Source organism: Rhinopithecus roxellana, chromosome 4 (assembly GCF_007565055.1).
Source record: "Rhinopithecus roxellana isolate Shanxi Qingling chromosome 4, ASM756505v1, whole genome shotgun sequence".
NCBI classification, from domain to species: Eukaryota; Metazoa; Chordata; class Mammalia; order Primates; family Cercopithecidae; genus Rhinopithecus; species Rhinopithecus roxellana.
In genome coordinates this window covers 175,164,763-175,181,153 of record NC_044552.1, presented here as the reverse complement: position 1 = coordinate 175,181,153, position 16,391 = coordinate 175,164,763, and the positions used below count along the sequence as shown (strand labels likewise).

General features: G+C 40.7%; 1 protein-coding gene across 1 annotated transcript in view; it reads right to left on the bottom strand.

The window, feature by feature from the left end:
• Positions 1-13,550, bottom strand: part of RGS17 (regulator of G protein signaling 17) — a 119,727-nt gene extending 106,177 nt beyond the window's left edge. Inside the window, exon 1 of the mRNA XM_010358184.2 lies at positions 13,409-13,550. The gene's annotated coding sequence lies outside the window, so the exon portion shown is untranslated. The remainder of the gene's footprint in view (positions 1-13,408) is intronic.
• Between the last annotated feature and the right edge of the window lie 2,841 nt (positions 13,551-16,391).

Genomic DNA, 16,391 nt, shown 5'->3' with positions numbered 1-16,391 from the left:
GGACAAAATTATGTCCTTATCATAATTATCATCCTCTTCTCAGCTAACATTTTAGGAAGAATTTACTCCATGCCCAATACTACCATCCTATTTATTATCACATCAGTACCGAGCTGAGTTCTTTCCCATTCATAAAATATTCATTCCTTCAACATATCAATCACTGGCACTGCTTGTTGTACTAGCTTACATTCCAGTTTCTGGAATAAGGGAGACTAATAACAAATAAAATAATTTAACAGAGCAGTAAATACTATTAAGTAAAATGGATTATTGTTAGAGAGTGACAGATATGAGGAGGGATGAAGAAGGGACCACATTAAGAAGACAATTCCTAGAGTCTCTTTGAAGTAGTGACATTTGAATGAAAACTTGAATGATGAGAAAGACTGGGGAACAGCTTGTTAGGCAGAGGGAGTGGCAAGTGCCAAGGAAAGGAGGTTGCAGGACACTTGGTGCTCTCTCTCCTCACGTTCATGCTACTATCCTTGCATTTCCTCTCTGAGATGTCCTCTTCCCTAATGCTCTCTTATGCTGATTTTTCACACCCAGGAGTATTCAGATGCCCACCTGGTCTATGTCCACAAGAAATATTACTGCCTTATTGGCTTTTACCAGCCTCATCTTAATATTGCACACTTGATCTTCAAGGCCTTAAAGAAGAAAGAGCAATTTAAAGCAAACCTGCATCTTCAGCAGAACCACTGTTGATCACATTGTCTAACATGTCACAGCCTCTTATCTAAGAATGCATGGGATATACTCTTCATGGAATTTAGTGCCAGGAAACAAAAATTGTTCTAAAGATCTGTTTTCCTTCCTTAACCAATGAATTATAGATAATATTTCCTGTTACCCTTTTATTTTGGCTGCCAGGAACCACATAGCTAAAAGGTAGTGCTCCTATTACAATAATGATCTTATCCAGGTTTTGTGGTACATTCACTATTTCCCCCATTTACTTCTCTTGGTGGTTTCTTATCTTTATTTTGTTTTATTTTTACTGCCTTGTGTGAAAGTGCTTTTATTTAAGCTGCCTCAAACTTTTTGGAAATAGATGATATATAAATCATTAATCACAAGTACTTTCTAGACAAACACAAGTAACTTCCTCATTGCAAAATCTGATGTGTCATCCTGGTCTTGATGTTACTCACCCTTTCTCCACATGACATAACTCAGCTGATCTCCTTTCTTAAACTTTTTCTAATCTTTGGTGTAGGATTAATATACATATGAATAAAACTGGCTAAAAAATCTCCACATCCTCGGTTTTATGGCATATTACAGTGTCTTCATTCTCTTTATAACACATTTTTATTCTGACCATCTTATGTATGAATGTGTATATACATGAATATAGCATGTATACATGTATGTATGCATATGTGTATATTTAGTTTCCTTCTTTTTCCACATGTCCATTCATGCAAATATGCTCCAGAATTCTAAGCTCACCTGCTCTCTTCTCTTTTTCCTTTGGCACTTTTCTACTATTGTTACCTGGACGTAAAAGACTTTCAAGTTTTATTTCTAGCTCTATTCATTCTCTTGGGTTTGCAGTCCAAATTCTCTGGTACCATCTGGACCTCAGAGTTAGAATGAGGCCTTTTAGTTCATTCACCCTCCCAGTCATTAAATTTCCTCCATGACATCTCTGTCAAGTATTTGTCTACCCTACATTTTTTCAGTGACATTAAACTTGCTACCTTTCAAGGCAGCTTACCTAACCAGCTGGCTATGCCTTTTAAGAGTTATTTCCGGCCAGGCGCGGTGGCTCATGCCTGTAATCCCAGCACTTTGGGAGGCTTAGACCCGTGGATCGCCTGAGGTCAGGAGTTTGAGACCAGCCTGATCAACATGGTGGAACCCTGTCTCTACTAAAAATGAAAAAAAAAAAAAATTGGCCAGGTGTGATGGTGGGCACATGTAATGCCAGTTACTTTGGAGGCTGGGGCAGAAGAATTGCTTGAACCTGGGAGTTGGAGGTTGCAGTGAGCCAAGATCATGCCATTGCACTCCAGCCTGGGCGACAAGAGCAAGATTCCATCTCAAAAAAAAAAAAAAAAAAAAAAAAGTTATTTCCAATAGGATGGCAACATCTCTATGATGCGTGTCCACTGATTCTAATGCTATTCCTAAGGTAACAATAAGAGCAAAGACACATTGAATACGAAATGTGTTCTAGGGGCACTGCACACATTATCTCTCTACAACTCTGCAAGGTGGTTTTATTATTTTCATCATATCATTGGGACAATTTAGAATGTATAATCTTTTCCCACGGCTTTTCCCCAAATGGTGAAACACACATATCTTCCAGGGAAACCATTGTCTTCCAGGTTAAGAAAATACAAATTCCTCCAACCATGTCTCACACAAATTATTTTGTCTTGTAAGTTAATTTCACCACCTATATTCTTTACTTCTAACGATGGTATCAAAAATAAATTCAAAATAACATTGCAATTGTGACTTGGATATGCAGAATAGAACATAACAATTGCCAACTTCATTCTAGATGCTATATGGCTCTACTGACATAGCCTAAGATCATACTTGTTGCTTCCTACTTAATCAACCAATATCCCTGAGGTTTTTTAATCAATGGCGTACTAAACATCTGTGAGAACTCTGATGGCTATGTCAAACTATTTCCCAGACCGAACTCAATTTATTTCCTCACTAACCTCTTCATCAGTTTGACTTTTCCATGTCTTATAACATCTTTATTTCCCAGACTCATAGACTAAAATGCTCCCTGACAGCTTTATAGCTCTTCTTACATCTTCTGTATCTTTTTGTTCACCAAGTCTTGAAGGCTCTGACTCAAACATTTTCTTACATCATCATCTTCCCATGGACCCTGCCCTTTGCTGTTTCTCAGTTTAGGCCTCTTCTTCTCTCACCTGGACAGCTGAAATTGTGGTGTTCCTATTTCCTTTGACCACCCCACTGCATGGACTGATGAAGTGCCTGTTCCATAGCACAGCTCCTACCTGGTAATCCTCTGCTCAGACAGCTTCAGCAGCACTCTGCCTAGCAAGGAAAATTCCACCTTTTTACTCTGACATTAACAGCTGCCAGTATATATCTTATTTTTTAGCCTTATCATCTAGTGATTTCCTGCGAGTGCTGTATGCTTTTGAAATACTGTGCACAAAATTGTTTTAATTTTCCTGATTCTGCATCTATCTTTATTTACATTGTCTTTGAGCCTGGAAACCTTTCTTTGTCTGTCAAAATTCTATCTTTCAATAATCTGAGAAAATGTCACAACCTCTGTGACACTTTTGCAGATCGTGGTCTAGCCATTTAAAATTAATCTCATGCTGCTGACTTCTCACAGCATTTTAGTTCTTTCCTAGAATATAATAACAACAGAAATTTACATATAGGTCTTATCTCTTTATTCTTTAGGATCCCTCAGACTTGGCCATTTTTTTTTTTTAATTTTGCTATTCTTTGGTACAGAGTAAGGATTGAATTACACAGCACATTAAGAAAAAGGAGACAGGAAACAGAAGAGGTAAAACTGATGAGTAGCAGAAACTGAAGAAAACTTGCAAATCTAATGCAAACACTTGGAAATTCAGACCCACACAGGCTGTATTTACCAACACACCGAAAGACTTTTCTCTCTTTCCTTTGTTGCTACCTCTCTCTAATATAACTTTTTAGACTGTATCCTCTGATCTCTACTTTCAGGCACATAACCTCTTTCTTTTTCCCTAAAATCTAACCAGACTAGAACTCTCTTGGGGCTAATAGTCAGAGGCCAGCACACCAAATGCCAAAGTTGATTTTGGTTGCAATCAGCCACCTCACTGAGTAACCACATTCAGTGATCCTACTAAGTCATAAATCTCCATCCTCTTAAAAACAATCTCAGTGGCAATGAGCAGACAAGCTTTTCCAAGCTCACTTGTCACTCCCCCTAAGTCTTAATAAATATTTTAGATATTAAGCCATTGCAATGCCCTGTTGCTCAATAAAAAAAAAAAGAAAAACTTTATCATACATATTTATTCATTGCTGGTATTTTGAAACAAGACATAAAGTTCTTTGCACCACAAAGATAAAATTGATTTTATATAAGATGTACTTAAATAGTTGCATTTAGAAAGAAAACTTGGGGATAGATTATCAATATGATTGAATTTCAGTATCACCTACGAGAATTTTAAACTATTTAACATAATCTATGTTAGGTCAAGAAAAGTGCTTCACATTTTTTCCTTCCTGGAATTAACATTTATTTAATGGAATTCTACCTTATGAAACCCCACTTGCATTACTCAGATGTTCAGTCAATGAAATTACTGAATTAATGGGAAAAATTACCTTCTTAAGATTAGGTCACATGAATTCATGAAACTGGAAGTGGTTACATAATATAGCAGAGTTACATAATCACGTATTGAATGATATTATACTTTGAGATATAATGAGTTTTTAACTAATAGTCTTGTTTTCTGAGCCCAGCCTTCCTGCTTTTTACTTGACTCTCCTTCTCATCTCACTGGTGCCTCCCTCTCTATTCTCAAGTATGTATCCTTTCTTCCTGAATATTTGGTTATGATTATGCAGGCATCATGTAAGTTGTTTCTCATAAATAAAAGGGGAAACACACATATATGCATATACTGACACACAAAATCATCTTTTCAAGATATTACAGTTTGGAGACAATGCCAGTGTTGGAAGGACTTCTCTATTGCTTGGTTTTGAGTATTTAAAATGATAAATAAATGCAACTTTCAACTAAATCCATCATTTATATAAACATAGGTGGTCATTAGACATTGAAGTTACTAAAAGTAACTTAGTCTAAAATAATTCTTCATCAGTGAAAACTGAAGTTACTGGACTTGAGTAGATGAAGAAAACATGGACTCCAATAGCTTGAGTCAAATTTGCCAATATTATTTTCTCATAAACTAGCACAGAAATCACAATCAGGGCAGTTTACTCCTGACTACCAGAAGAAAATAAGACAGTAGGGTTTTGTTTGTTTGTTTGTTTGTTTGTTTACTGGCAGATAGAACGTTTGAGCTCTTGATACGTTTTAAATTTCAGGCAACAAAATTATGTAAACATCCTAAAATTACATAAAATAAGAGTAAACACCTATTTCTCTATGAACTATTAGGTGTACAAAAAGCAAAGATACTCCTTTCTCCTCAATTTATCTATTTAGAAATACTAATAACAATAAGAAGAAGAAGAAAGAGTAGGGAAAATCAAATGTCAAGCCTCACCCAAACAGTATGTAGGGAAAATGTTAGTACTCCAATTCACAATGAAGCATTTTACCTCAATTTACATTGGAGTATTTAATACTCCAATTCACAATACGGCATCAGTTAATCATAATAGTTTGTAAATTATATAGGTCATTGTATTGCTTTATAGCATGTCTATGCCTTAGTGCTCCAATAAAAGATACTAGTTTTCCTCTGCTTTTATCTAGTGAATTTTGATCATACTAAACTCACAGGTCACAGGTAAAATACTGTATGGTAGTGCTGAGTATAAATAAATTGAGAAAGAAATAGGTTCAAATCTTACACTAGCATACATTTTTACTTATTAACAGCTCGGTCAAAGATTTAATGACAAGCATGTTAAATGTAGTGGCTGACAGGAGTGCAGAGCTCACCTTCAAGTTAATTGATTCACAATATCAATGTCTTTCATTTCCATAGTTAGACATATTAACTATATATTCATGACATATTTCTAGAAAGGGTTTGAAGTCTTCACTCTGATCTTATAAATCATATAAAATCTACCTAGATCAAGGCAAATCTAACTGCTAGATTTAGAAATTGCCCTAGTGATTTTAACAAGTTGGTATTGAAAATGGTTTTCTTTCTCAAAATTAAATGTATTTTTTTTCATCCAAACCGAGGACTCTGGGTTTTGGTCAAGGTACTATATTATAAAGAGATTGTAATCAAAGATGGAACTGCAACAGTATCAGGAAAAAATTCTAAAATATTGCTAGTGCATGGGAAATGTGAACCCTGAAGAAGGGCAGGGATCTCACTCTCCTTCCCCCTTTGTTCATCCCCTACACCAGTGTTTTAGAGTAACTTACATTACAATGATTACACAGCGTAGCCTGTAAGTGAGGGAGGAAAAGGCATAGTACAGATGTATGTACACATTTTCTTTATTTCAATGAGAAGGAATTGGGTGTTGAGGTAGGTTCACAAAGAGGGTTAAGCCTCCAGTCTGTTGTTTTGATATTATGGTCGAGGTTGTTAAATTATCCACAAACAGCCACTTCCTGCTTTTCTTCTTCTTATCTCTGAGTCTCTGCTTAGCAGCTCACTTGAATATTAGTGGTAGAGGCTCCTAAATTTTGAGATCAATTAGTCTATTGCTAAACCCTAAGGAAATCTTTGCCTGTTACTCCCATGTTGTATTTAGCTATGACTTCACAGCTTAGAATGACCAGTACTCACCAGACAAAAGAAAAAGAAGTTGAAGAAGCTTATACATGAATTCCTTGTGGAAAGGGGCCATGTTTAATTAATCTTTTTATCTAAAAACATCACAGAGACTAGCACACAGTAGGTGCTCAAATATGTTTATAAGTAGGTTGGTGAAACAAACTAGTCAGGAAAGGATAACACAGGAAATACATGGAGAACAACCTAAACATTAATAAGGACCAATTAGTCAAGACAAATACTGGCACAAAATTAAAACCCCTTCAAGCACTTATTGTTTACACGATGTTTCTTGTATCTATTTTGATTTATTACCTCTAGTAAAATACCTGATATTTTCATATTGAGTACCAATATATGAAGGATTTTATAGACATAATTTATTTTAATCCTTTAACATTTTTAAATTGTCTTCAGTTTTACAGATAATGATACTAAGGCTCAAAGAAGTGAAGCCTAAATCCCTGGTTATTTGAATCTAAAACCTGGGCTCTTTCCACCAAATTACATTCTCTGCTTTTAAAGTCTCCTTCTTTTAAGAGCAATTTTCCATAAGCTTTTTTGCCTCATATGAATTCAATCATATGGATTGCTGTGTTTCAAATAGTAAACGTTCAAATATTGTTGAGTTTGATTAAATAAATCCTGAAAAAATAGGAGAGTTTAGGGTAACAGGACGTGGACATGGGGTCGTCTATCAAGAGCCAAAATTAACTCATAAAATCTGTAGATTACAAGACTTATCATAAATACACCAAAAAAACAGGCTCCTACCTTTCATAGAGACTGGAAAATAGAGAAACAACTTTCACAAGAGTTTTCACTGGATTTAACTCACTATACTATTGGGAAGAGTCAAGATAATTTTTAAAATGAAATAAACACTCACATGCTCATTCCATTTATGTCATAATTTCCCCCAGGTTGTGTCTGTTTTACTGTAATGCGATGGCTCTTGAATTATAACCTGTGTATTTCAACAGCCAATCAGCAGTACTGTACTGTGAAAAGCCTGTGACCCGACATAAGGCAGTAAATATTTGCTTTGTGAACCACAATCATTGACTACAATAGACTTATATTTACTGACACAGGGATTTAAAAAAGTCTCATATACAAAGCTTAAGAAATTCAGCGATTTTAGATATTTATTACTCATGCTAGAATACAAAGTATAAAGTACTTCTATAATTTCATGAAAAACCCTGCACATCTAATAAATAGTAGAGTAAAAATTCAAATCCATTTCTATTTGAAATAGACATTATTTTCCACCATAGGTCACTGCTTCTCCTAAAGGGAACTCTCATCATTATAAATTCTGAATTACTCAGGTTTTACTGTATTTGATAAACTGGTACCACTGATGATTATAAAATTTTACACTTTCAGCTGGGCACAGTGGCTCACACCTCTAATCCTAGCACTTTGGGAGGCTGAGGTGGGTGGATTGATTGCTTGAGCCCAGGAGTTCAAGACCAGCGAAACCCCAACTCTACAAATAATACAAAAATTAGCCAGGCGTTGTGGTACACACCTGTAGTCCCAGCTCCTGCAATGGGAAGATGACCTGAGCCCAGGGAGGTTGAGGCTACAGTGAGCCATGATTGAGTCACTGCACTCCAGCCTGGGTGACAGAGTGAGACGCTGTCTCAAAAAAACAAAACAAAAACATTTATACTTTCTAGATAGTTTAATACCTAAGGACTTTGTAGATTTTCCAAGCTAGATAATTAAACTTTTGAAACCAAATTTAGCAAAAGTTACAGAACTTTAAAAGTCAAAAACAGGAGCTTACAAGACCACTGAATCATGTGCAACATCGCAGATACAGAGCTCATTAAGGTAACACATTAAATTCTTACTTTTAACATGTTTAAATTTCACCTAGAGCTTACAAGTTGAGGTAAGATATGATTCTAACCTGACATGGTTTTATAATTAAGCTTAATTGAGTCATTCTGATGAGAAATCACAATGAACGTCCCTAGGCTCTCCATGTACTCCCATCTTTCCTTTCAACCCCTTTATCTCAGAAAAACTCGGAAGTTCTTCCATAACATTGGCAACTGGCAGAAACAATCCATGACTATCTGGGAACTCTTCAGACACAAGCTTCTCATAGTAAGGTGTTTGTGAGCAAATTGTTTACTGGTTCTGCACTTCTAAAAACAACTGTAAAGTCTGGAAAACTCGGGGGTATAGCAGTATGTGATGAACCCCGATACCCTGGCTGATCCAGCCTTTCTGGTTTAGCCACAGTAATCTTTGTGTCTTTACCACATGGAGCCTTTGTCACTGAGCATTTCCTTTCCTTGTTTGCTGTTGCCTTTTAAAAAATTAATATTAGCACTCAAACAAACAAGAAAAATGTACCAGACTAGCAGTGGAAACACAGGCTAAAGACTTGAACGAGCCATCCTCAAAGATGAAAACTGCTTATCAGTATGTCAAAAAGTAATCAGTCTTATTGGTAGCCAAAGAAATAAAAGTTTGAAAAATATTATTTTCACCTATCAAGTTAGAAAAGATTTTTTAAAGAATGGCATTATGTTGGCAAGAACTAGCTGTTCTAAGCATCGTGCCCAAAGGAGAAAGTGCAATAGAGATATGCATACAAAATTTAGGCATGAGGATCAAAACTCGAAGATAAAAGAATGGCTAAATAAAGACATCCATAAGGTGAACTATTTTGCAGTCACTAAATCGCATTAAAAATATCAATTTTAATTTCTTGAGAAACAGCAACAAAGGAATGTTAATTTTTTTTTGGAAGTATGAAGTTCTAAAACAGCCATCCCAACCTTTTTGACACCAGGGCCCGGTTTCGTGGAAGACAATTTTTCCACGGATGGCAGTGGGGGTAGGGGAATAGTTTTGGAAGGAAACTGTTCCACATCAGCTCATCAGGCATTAGATTCTCATAAGGAGTGCACAACCTCAATTCCTTGCATGCGCAGTTCACAATAGGGGTCACGCTCCTATGAGAATCTAATGCCAGCTGCTGATCAAACACGAAGAGGAGCTCAGGAGATAATGCTCACTAGCCACTCACCTCCTGCTGTGCTGCTGGGTTCCTAACAGGTCATGGGCTGGTACCCATCCACAGCCCAGGGGTTGGGGACCCCTGTTCTACAACATGATTCAAATTCTTAAAACAATGGTACATTTATATAAAGGAAATAAACTTGTGGTAAACTATGCTGTGTTTTCAATAGCAGTTCTTTAGATATTGAGATAATTATAAGCATTCAGTACATGCCAAGCACTATGTTCAGTACTTTATATACACTGCATTGTATTTATGCTTGCATCCTGCCTTCGTCCCTCTTGTATGTCTGAGGAAACTGAGGCTCAGGACAGATTAGTAACTTGCCTATAGCAATAAAGTTTTTAAAGGGAGGAGCCACAATACAAGCTAAGGCCAGCTTGACCCAAAATTTGTGCTCTTCACATCCATATCTGCCAATAGGTAATTTTGTATTGTAGGGGATCTAAAATAAGCAAATATTGCTTTCATCATTGGGAAATAAATCAGTAACATAAACGTTGTATTAAACACACATATATTCTCAAAATGACAATTCTGAAAATTGCTTCCTCCAAAGATGTAGGACCATAAACATGAGTTTTAGGAGCCCAACTAGTGTACTTGGTAAACAGTGTTAAGTGCTGATTTTAAAAATGCAATTCTTATCTTGGAAGACTTTTGTGAGCCATGTCGACCCTGCAAAATGTATTAATTTAGGAAAAATTATTTTACACCTGCTTTTGCCAGATACCGTGCCAGGTGCTGGCACAATAGCAGAAATAATAGTCTAAATGAATTTCTTTGGAAGTTAGGAAAGTGTCTTTTTTTCAAAGATAACTGTGGGTAGGGAGAGAAGGAAGGTGGGAGTGTCCATCAATCTCACATTGAAAGTCTTGGCTACCTATTGGCTACCTATGGCAAATGATTATTTTAAGGTTTTCCATAAAAATATATTTGTCTGAGGACCCATGACACTCCCTTGGAAATGTCATATAATTTTAAGCCTCCCCAATGCATTCACATTTATACTCTAACTATAGCAATCAGGTGAAATAAAATGCTTTTAACATCACATAGCGTTATTCTCACCCTCTGGAAATATAGTGGTCCTTCAATTTGCCCTCCTTGGTAGTGCAGTATTTTCAGTGTTAAGTAAGCAGAGTTGGAGAGTATCAGAAACAGGATTCTCAGCAGAAATGTGGTTGAATGGACTCCCAGTCCTCTTAGCGTCGTACATCATCATCCATGCCTACCTTCCTTTTCCAGGAAAGCCCACGTATTTTAGCAAATGGACTTCTGACACAAAGGCCATTATCTCTACAGCTTTAGTTTAACAGGTAAATTCTTTCTTAGACTTTTTACTCTGTAAGTCAACCAGAATTTTGATCAATTCAGATTCAAAATTTTCACTTTTACTTGGCTGTAACAAGAAGAACAAATGGGTAAGAATATATATTTCTCCTTTTCTTCAAAGACCATGGCCCTCGTGGTAGAAAATGTTAAGGAAGGTTTATTATTTTTATTATTAATTCTTATTATGCAAAAGTATAAAATATTTATAGGAATGATAATGAACTTAAACCTTAAACATGATGAATTCAAATAAATGAGTACCTCAGAGGAAGAGCCCTACAACCAACGAGATACCTATTTGAGAAGGAAATGCTGTTTGCCTTAGAATGAACAGGATAGTAAATTAACTCTCCTTGTTAATTCCCTTCCATGGGGACTAAACGCCAAGGAGTAGTTGAGGAACTATAGCAAAAAGGGTCAAAATCAATCAGCATAACAGACACCTTATGTTGTTTGTTCTGTAAATTAGACGGTTTTCTTAATCTTTCAGACTAGTTTCAGGAGGAAGGATGAGTGCCCGTGGCTGTGAGATCAGGTGTCACTGCCATGGAGATTTATCTTATTTAATAAATAATACCACCCATCTTTTTATAATAACAAACACTTATTTTCTCGTTGCCTAAAACTAAATAAACTACTCTCCTATAGTCGCTCTAAGTGTAGGTTTCAAAAGATTATAAAAGCTAGTGAATAAATCCAGTCTCCCATGAGTATGCTAATTACTGTTTTAGCTCATGTTAACAGAAGAAATGGCTTAACAATAGTAACAACTGGAGGGGGTCAAACTTCTCATTCATTTGTATTAAACCACCCTTTCATTAGATAGGAGTGCTATAATGTATATTTCTTGGATAATACTCTCACTACAAAAGACTTTGGAAACAAGTACAATGTACTTTAAATGTTTCACGGTTTGCAAGTTATTTCGTACACGCAGCGTCTAGCAGCTATGAATTGAGGAGGAAAGCATTATTTTCCACTACACGAATAAAAATCAATTCTCACGTCTTCAATTAAATGATTTTCTGAAGGGTTCATCACCCGGAAAACCAGTATGTATGAACGCCGGAAATGCAGATGGCACCCAGCCTCAGAACTGCTTATTCTAGATGGGAACCAAACTAAGATTTCTCTTTATTATTTGTGAAAGCGATCCCACGCTGGAGAGAATCTCGCCGTAAAACAATTTAAGAAAAGAAAGAACTCTAAAGTGTGTGAAGTTCTCCAGACAAATCTTAACAGTGACTCTTTTAAGGAAAGAAGCATTTATGGAAAGGTCAGGGGAGGTCAGGAGAGTTATGCCAGGAGCCAGGGTCAATCGTCCCCGGGTGACAGGGGTTCTCCCAGGTAAGCCGGCGTCCCGGGCTCCGCGCGAGGCGCAGGGCTCAGGGCGCAGGGCGGGTCCCGTACGCCGGGCGGGCGCGCGGGCATCTTTGTGGCCAGGCGACCCCGGCTCGCTCTCCCGGAGCCCAGGGACTACCGAGGCTGGCGCGGGCTGCCGGGGACGCGGTGCCAGCAGCCTCCGGCTCGCAAGGAGCAGCTCCCACCCGCAGCTTCCGAGGCCAGCTCTGTCCCTCCGCCATCCTCTAGTCCTCCGGCATTTTTCAGGGAAACAGAGAGGCAGGGAGAAGAGGAGAAAGCGGCCGTGTCTGCACCCAGCCTCTGCCGCAGCACTCGAAGAGGGACAGCAGGGAGGCCGGCGGGGAGGCAGAGATTAAACTGATTCCATCGATCGCGGAAAGACCATCATCACCTACAGCAAAGGAGGCTCCGACGCGCCCATCCAGGCAGCGGCTCGCGGTTGGTGGGTGGGCGTTCCTCGTCCTCGCCCCCTCGGTAGCTGTGGAATCCACCCCGCGCTGCACACGCCAGGACTCCCTTTCCTTTGACTAAGGGGAGGGGAAGGAACAAAAGAGACCCCCCACCCCCTACACACACACACACACACACACACACACACACACACACCCCTCCGGTATTTTACTGCTGCTCAAAGGATTCATTTTCGCAACCTCTTCTGCGAACACCTTCCCCACCTGAGCAGTGCATATTCCCAAAGGTAAAGAGACATAAAGGAGGAAACACAGCACCCGAGAGGTGATCGGTCGATTGGACACTGTTGATTGCACACTCTCCTCGCTCCCAGCCAACCGCACAAAACCCGCAGCACCTCGAGCCCCCGGCCCGGCCCTCCTGGCCGCCCCCAGCAGGCGCCCGGCTCTCCGCGGGAACTCTGGGACCTGGCCGAGCGTTTCCCGGCGGGCAGGACACTCGCTCGGTTCCTCGCAGCAGCTGAGGGCAGCGAGCGGACCGCGTCTAGGCAGCAACGCGGGATTCAACTTCCCGGACCCGCGGCGCAGCCCCCGCTCCCGCCCAGGGCGCAGCGGCCACAGCTAGACCCCAGCGCCGCGCAACCGCCCCCGCCTGGGCACGGGCGGTCGCACTCTCCGCCCCCTCCTTCCTTCACCTCCCCCCTACCTTGAAAAAAATCCATCCATTGGTGCAAAGCAGACATTTTGATGTCATTTACTTAGCACCGCTCGGTTTGGAGGCAGCGTCTTACCCGGTCGCCTGGAGATGTGGGCAGCGCGCCGATGGGTCCAGGGGAGCGGGGCTGGGTGGCTCGGTCCTCTAGCAGAGCCGGTTTGCTGCCATCCGCCCAACTTCAGCACCCAGCGGGCGAGGAGAGAGGGAGAGCGGCGAGGATGCAGGGGAGGGGGAGGGGGAGGAGGGAGAGGTGGGCGGGGAGGGAGCGGGAGCCGCTCGACAGCGCGCATGCGCCTCGCAGCCGGCGCAGCCCCTCGCCCGCCGCGGCCGGAGGGGCCGCTCCCCAACCCCGGCGCGCGGCCGCGAGTCCCGGCCCCGCCCCCTCCCCGGGCGGCCCCCAGCTCCGCCCGATCTCGCGCGCTCGCCTGGGCGCGGCGCCCACCGTGCTGAGGGGCTCGGCAGGGACTCTTGGCTTCGGCGACGCCCGTCCGGAGCTTCCCGGGAGCCCTGGAGTCCCGAGAGCTTCCCTGAGTGACAGCGGCTCTCCGCCGGGTCCCTGCAACTCCACTCGCCCGCAGCCCGCGCGCTGCTGTCCTGGGCTGCGCGAGAGCCTTGCACCCAGGAGCTGGCCTGCCAGGCGCAGCAGGCTGCCTGCTGCGGGTCCCGGAGGAGGTATTGCCTGCGTGGGGTGTCAAGAAAGTGAAGTTAAGCAAGTTTTGCTTCCTGAAGGACTTTATAAAGCGTCCAGTACTTTACTGACTTTCTCACCCAGAAAGAGGACCTTTTCTCCTAAGAATCAATGCAGGTGCTCTCTGGCCTAGCCCATGCCAACTGCCTCAGGCCCCCGGAACACTCGCAGGAGCAGAGTTTTGAGTGAGAAAAGCCTATGACAAGGCAAGAGTGGTAAATTATTAACGGAGGTGCTTATGCTTGGGGCCTAGAGCATCCTTAGGCCCTTAGCATATCAGACCTTAGTTACCAGGTCTGATAATCGTTCTGTGCCCAAGTGAAGCCCAGCTTGGTAGGGAAGGAGCTTGAGATACTTAATGCAGTCCGATCGCTAGATTGTACCTCCGATGATTAGACTGAAGTATTTGTGCGGAGGTAGTGGAGAAGCAGTGTCTTGCTCTTCAGATACCACATCTGTGCGAAGAGGAGGGAGTTCCTGCAGGAGTGAATGGGCTTTTTTTCCTTACACCTAATTAAAACAGATTACTTGTAAATCTGCGTGAGTTCCCCTTGCTCGTGTGTTCATGTAAGCAAGGGTTGTGTTATTTCAGCCTACTGAACTCTCCTGTGCCTCCACCCTAATACACTCAGAGGTACTTGAGTTAAATGTGTCTCAGGGCCTCCTCCAGGGCCTCCCTTGGCTTTGAGTACTAGTGCTCTTAAAAGTGCCTTCAGTTTTGTTGGATTTCACAAAAGTGCTTGTCTTTGTCTTCCAGGCTGCTATTACAAAATACCGTAGACTGGATGGCTTATAAGCAACAGAAACTGATTTATCACACTTCTGGAGACTGGGAAGTCCAAGATCAAGATGTAGGCAGATTCCTTATTTGATGAGGGCCCAATTCCGAGCTCATGGACTGCTGACTCCTTGCTGTGTCTTCACGTGGTGGAAGTGAGCAAGGGAGCTTTCTGGGGTCTCTTCTATAAGGACACTAGTCCTGTTCATGAGGGCTCCACCCTCATGACCTAACCACCTTCCAAAGGTTCCACCTCTTTATATCATCACCTTGGGGGTTAGAATGCGAACATATGAAGTTTGGAGATTCTAACACATCTAGTCCACTGCAGTATTGATCCGCGGTAGATAAAGATAAAAAAGTTCTTTACCAAAAATGGTTTGAGCAACATTGAATCCTATATAACTTTCAGATTTATATCTTTAGTCCTGGCCTCACAACAGAACTCTTTTATGTCCTCCACTACCTTTACATCTCCACTTGAGGAATAATTGTCATAGCTGGTATTTATTGAAGAATCACTATATGTCAGGTACAGATCTAAATTCTCATATTTCATATTCGTTGTTCACAACAACCCTACAAGGTAGATACTATTATTATCATGGTTAACAGGCATCTCAGAAGCAGAACTCCAGATATCCACCCCCTCCAAACCTGTTCCTCCTCAAATTGTTCTACTCCGTTGTTCATTCCAAAAATTTAGAAGTCATCCTTGTTTTGTTGCTTTCATTCATCCCCACACTCAATTAATTAGTCATGTTTTCTTCACTTCCAAAATATATCTCCAAGTCATCAACTTTGCTCCCCCTCTATTGCCACAACCTTAGTCCAAGCTATTGTCATCTCGCACCTGGGCAACCACAAAAGTCTCCCATTCTGTCTGCTCATTTCTATCCTCCACAACCCCAAACAACACCCTCCTAAGAGCTGAACGATCTTTTAAAAACAATCAGGTTGTGTCATGCCCTTTCTTAACATGCTCAAATGAGTTTTTTTTTTCCATTGCACTTCAAATACAATTTATAATTCTTACCACAGCCTAGAAGGTTCTATATACTATTGTCCCTAACTAGTTATCTTATACCATGCTTCTATAGATCATAGCTACTGTGTTTTAACAATGTAGACCTGCTTATTTAGGTTTCTTGAAGAAATCTAACTTGTAGTATTTGCTGTTCTTTCTGCTGGGAATCCTCTGCACCAGATCTTTGCATAGCAGACTCCTTAATATCACATAGGTGTCTGCGGAAATAACATTTTTCAGAAGGCTTCATCTGACCACCCAATCTAATCTGCCCCAGTGAGTTCTTTTCTGTTGGATCCCCTTATTTCATTGTCTTTAAAACACTTCACTAACTGAATCAGCTTGGATTCATTTGTTTGCTTATTCATTCTCCTCAGCCCCTGCTAAAATAAAGGATCTCAAGAGCTTTGCTTTCACTTTTCAGTGTTTTATCTTTAGTGCCCAGAACAAGATTTGACACATAGTATATACTCAGTAAATAGCGAATGAAGGCCAGGTTGAATAAATAAACTTAGAAAAAGTGTTCTTTGTTTTTTGCTGATGCTTCTTCTTGGATCCTAATTGCT